This window comes from Podarcis erhardii (genome assembly GCF_964252035.2).
Source record: "Podarcis erhardii genome assembly, chromosome: 5".
Lineage (NCBI taxonomy): Eukaryota > Metazoa > Chordata > Lepidosauria > Squamata > Lacertidae > Podarcis > Podarcis erhardii.
Genome location: NC_138509.1, coordinates 75,276,289 through 75,281,571, shown reverse-complemented (window position 1 = coordinate 75,281,571; position 5,283 = coordinate 75,276,289).

The window sequence follows — 5,283 nt, the reverse complement described above, 5'->3', positions numbered from 1 at the left end:
CCCAAGAGTTTGATCCAGCAACCAACATGAACAAAAATGGGGAAGGCGGGAGAGGGAAATGGCAGCTGACAGCAGAAATACAGACAGGTGGAACGTGCAGCAAAATGTTACCATGTGAAGTTCAGGAATCCAGCAACATTGTTTCATTCTCTCTTCCCAATTTGCAATTTTCCATGTCCAACCCCACACCACCACCCAGCAGATAGTATTCTTGCACCAAAGAACACACACAGTCTTTATTAGGCTATTTTTGGGGGTACTCGTGGGCTTTTAATGGTGGACTTCCTTCCCTCCCCCAAGCCCTGTTGATACCTCCCTCTTGTCTGTGAGTGGCTCTAGTGACAACAACCAATCGGAAGAACTGAGATAGCCATTTGAATATGAAAGTACTATTTGTTCAGGATTCCAGTGCTCCATTCCATTCACCATCTCCACCAACCACATGCACCACACAACAGCATTCTGTCCTCATCCACCTATTTTTGTCTTGTTTTGTTTTTACTTTTGAGTTTTGGGGAATGGGAAGGGGGATAAACTTGGGCTCAGCCACAGCTACATTAAATGCTTCAATGTCTCCAGTGATGTATATGGGCAGCTGTCTCTTCCATCTCTGAGTATACTGAAAGATACATACTCTGTAGCTCTTCAAACATGGATGCAAGTACAAGCTATCTCTACACAACTACAAGTGTTGGTGAAAAAGAATGTGGCACATGTTCATCTGTACAACTATTGTGCACAGATGCACACTTGTTGAACTTTACGTGTGAATAACTGTATGAATATACAGGTATATGGATGCACAGACTGTTAAATGCTATGTGTGAACACTCGTGTTGTGAAACCAGGAAGTGACCTATGGAGGCAATGAGATGCCTATTTCTCCACCTTTATAAGCATTTAGCTGTTGCTCTGCTACAACAAATATGTTCAATTCCTCTTTCCTACTGAGCTGTCAATATTCTTTCTCCTCTCCAGTACTCTTCAGGCATTCAATATTTGTGTGAACATAGCATGGGTGTGTGGAGGGGTGAGTCAGCTGTGTCCGTCATATCTATTCCGTCCGCCATCCAAATTCCTGAAGTAGGGCACTTCCTGTACTTATGGGACCTCTTAGCATTTATTTTTCCCCTTCAGATTTTGTGTACCCGAGTCAGCTGATCTCCCTCTCTCATGCATAGGTGGTGTGGTTTTCGCTATGTAAACATGGTAAAGGTAAAGGACCTCTGACCGTTAAGTCCAGTCGCGAACGACTCTGGGGTTGCGGCGCTCATCTTGCTTTACTGGCTGAAGGAGCTAACATTTGTCTGCAGACAGTTTTTCTGAGTCATGTGTCCAGCATGACTAAGCTGCTTCTGGTGAAGCCAGAGCAGCACATGGAAACGCTGTTTACCTATTTATCTACTTGCACTTGCTTTCGAACTGCTAGGTTGGCAGGAGCTGGGACCAAACAACGGAAGCTCACCCTGTCATGGGGATTCGAACCGCCTACCTTCCGATCAGCAAGCCCTAGGCTCAGTGGTTTAGACCACAGCGCCACCCACATCCCTTATGTAAACATGGGCATAGCCTCAAATCTGTACTGGTAGGTAGATCTCTATTGCAGATCACTCTTTTTTGTTGTTTTTAATGCTCCTCTTCCTGTGCTTTTAAACAGCAAATTATAATACTTTCTTTGTAGAAAATGATGCTTCCTATTTCCATGCATGCAAAGCCTCTCCTTACTGTTTTGGTTTATTTGTTTTGCATAGCACATTGTTAAAGCCAGAGGGGAAGGAGGGCAGGCTGGTTTTTTTGCATTTCTAGTCAGTTGACAACATCAGTGTGCAGTACCTGCCAGGTGAAAACATTTTACTTCAAGGTTACCTCATATCAGCCAAATTTTCCAGACATTAGTTACTAGAAACAACCTGGATAGCCTCTGACCTTTTTACATACTCTCATTGAGGAATTCAAATGATGTACACATCTTCCCTGAGCAGATAGCAGAACAAAGACAAAATCTCATTCCAATATTCCCCTCCATGAAGAGCAAACGTGTAGAGGCAGAAACAGGACTGCCCTGTCCCTGATATTCCTGTGCCCCACTGATGCAACTCCAAAATCCAAAAGTCTGAAAACGGGCATCTGCATTCATGTATCCATTCACTGAATGCTTTGCTCAATGAAGGTTCAAAATACTGCACATCTGTGCCTTTTCATTTTCATTCCATTCCATTCATCATCCTTCTTACTGCTAAGCTTGGCAATATCATTAAGGCCCTTCTTTACATGGTGTTCGGTGTTATGTTGTGTTCTGGAACAGTGAATGAGGTGTGTATTGTCCCTCTCGAGAGTAGCTGAGCCTTGAGATAGGATGACCGTATGTCCTATTTTACAAAGGAGAGTCCTCTGTTTGAAGGACTGCCTTGGTCCTATTCCACATTAAGGATGAAGCAGCCTAAGAAGGGAATTCGGAGGACCTGAAGATGCCCACCAGCAGTTTGCATTGGGGCAGCAAAGTGAGGGCAGCCTTCAACTAAAGTTACGCTAGTGCAACGCTTTAGCTGCACAGTGTTATTTTCCTGTTGTCTCCTCTCCCCACCTGTCCCTGAAACCTGCTCCATCTGTTCCCCCAACCCTCTAGAGCAGATTGGGGAGAGGAGAAGGTGGGAAAGTCAAATTGCACAACTTAAATTTGCTGAGCTAGCACAACTCCTTTAGTTGACTATTTCTCTGAGCAGCCCCACAAAGTCACTTGGTTATGGTCCTTCCTTGCTGTGGGGACAAAGAGAGAGAGAATGAGAGGGGAGAGAGGGGGTTATTGCAGTACTTGCTGATATGGAGTACTGACACCTCTTCTTTTGCCACCCACGGCAGCCACTTTGTGCTGACACCCATGCCATTTTTGTCAATATATGATTGCTGGCAATATTATCTATCCAATATACAGTACATTAGATATACATATAAAGTAGCACGTGTAATTTTTATGCAAAACAGTGTCATCTTTGCCCTATTTTTTTGTGATGTATTTCTTCTCTTTGTCCAGGCATAGGTAAACTTGGCCCTCCAGATGTTTTGGGACAACTCACATCATCCCTAGCTAACAGGACCAATGGTCAGGGGTGATGGGAATTGTAGTCTCAAAACATCTGGAGGGCTGAATTTGCCTATGCCTGTCTTTGTCAGTACATAACTGGACACCTTGTCTTTAGATTCCCTGCCTTCCTTTCTTCCCATAAATGAGAAGAAACCCTGCTGTAGGTCTGTGTGAAGAGTCCTTCCAGGAATCTGTAACTAACTATTTAATAAATGTATCCTATAACCCACACCTGTACGGGCATGAATGAATATTCAGGTTTCATCAGATTACACAGGTATAAGGAAATAAGCTGTATACTGATGGAACTTAACAGTTAGAGCTGAAGGTAACCAGCCGCATATTGAGCACTCTGGATAAAAATTGAGCCCACAATAGTACAGACTTTTTACGTCATTTCTGTATCTTGGCTGACCACTTAGATTGCTACATTCTTTCCCAATCTTCCTTTTCAGATTATTGCTTGTATTGGATGCCATAACACAAAAATGACGGGGGAGGGGGGAGAGAGAAACAGAGTTAAACATGAGAAAAATGATTTAACAAAGTAACAAAACGAAGTGTTCTTCCAAGAAGTATATTTAATCCTACATTGCATACATATATGAAACACATTACAAAGAATTTGGGGGTACCACTAAAAAATGGCAACCTCAGGTTAGCTTCCCTGAGCTGTAAAGAAACTCACTTATTACAGTCCTTGGGATACCATACGTTAGGAACAAATGAGGAGAACCATGTGTACCTTGTTGAGCTCCTTGGAGGAAAAGGTGGAATATAAATGTGACAAATAAAGCAAACAAACAACCCCTGTTGTAGGCTTGTTTTCACCCTGCCAGATGCAAGTAGCCCCACACATACTGTAAGTTACCCAAGTGTAAATTATGCTGGCAGCTTCCTACAGAAAATGAACACTGTGTTCATATGCGAACAAAAAGGAAAACATTGGCCAAAGTAATAAAAGCTGGCAGTAAGGTACACAAAACTCAATAGAACAGATGCATTATACAAATACTGTGGTTATGTCATCATCATATACACAGTACACCCTGCTTAAGCACTCAATATCTGAACTGCACTTATTTTGGCAATTGGCACACCCAATTACAAAGCTATAATACTACATCATACAAACAATATCAGGAAAGTATACATTTTTGAAAACAGTTTATTGTAATGGATGATCCAATCCTGTTTAAATTAACATCTGTACTGAGTATGTAGGGATGCGAGTGGTGCTGTGGGTTAAACCACAGAGTCTAGGGCTTGCCGATCAGAAGGTCGGCGGTTCGAATTCCCGCAGCGGGGTGAACACCCGTTGCTCAGTCCCTGCTCCTGCCAGCCTAGCAGTTCAAAAGCACATCAAAAGTGCAAGTAGATAAATAGGTACCACTCTGGTGGGAAGGTAAACGGCGTTTCTGTGTGCTGCTCTGGTTCGCCAGAAGTGGCTTAGTCATGCTGGCCACATGACCTGGAAGCTGTACGCCGGCTCCCTTGGCCAATAAAGCGAGATGAGTGCTGCAACCCCAGAGTCGTCTGCGACTGGACCTAATGGTCAGGGGTCCCTTTACCTTTACCGAGTATATATTAAGGTTGGATGCTACAGTATTTGTTTGTTGACGTCTGTGTTTCATTATGTCTTTGTACTGGTGTTGCAACTGTACAAGTATTTTTCTGGAAATAATTTTGCAGACGCTTTTCTGTTGAAAAATACTTTATTTTAGAAAAGAAACAACAGCCATCTCTCTAGCCAACTGTTTTGTTTTTGGTTTCTCTCTCCTTATGGTCCTCTCTTGTTCTATTCACTTCACTTTTCACTTACATACTGCTGCTCTTCATCTGAAGATCACATAAAAATACCCCACCCCCTCAAAAAGGTAGGAGCAAACTACGTATACAAATCACTCTTTATTTACAAACCTAGCGGCTGGGGAAAATCTCCATTCCGAAGGCGCGTATTTGGCATGGAAAATAAAAAGCCAAGCCCCCAGACCTCGTGGCACGTGGCTCCCTCTCCATAGCCACTGCAAGGCACAACCTAGTTTTCAGTTCCTTTACAAGTGAACCCCGCTTAGCCCCCGGAGGCGGGCGGGCAAGTGAAGGTGTTCGGAGCAGAGGCGCTCCCAGGTACCATTTCCCCCACTTGTGGGCGTCGGCCGGGGTTGCGGTGCCACTTCCTCCTCGCCAGAGGCTGCTCGCTT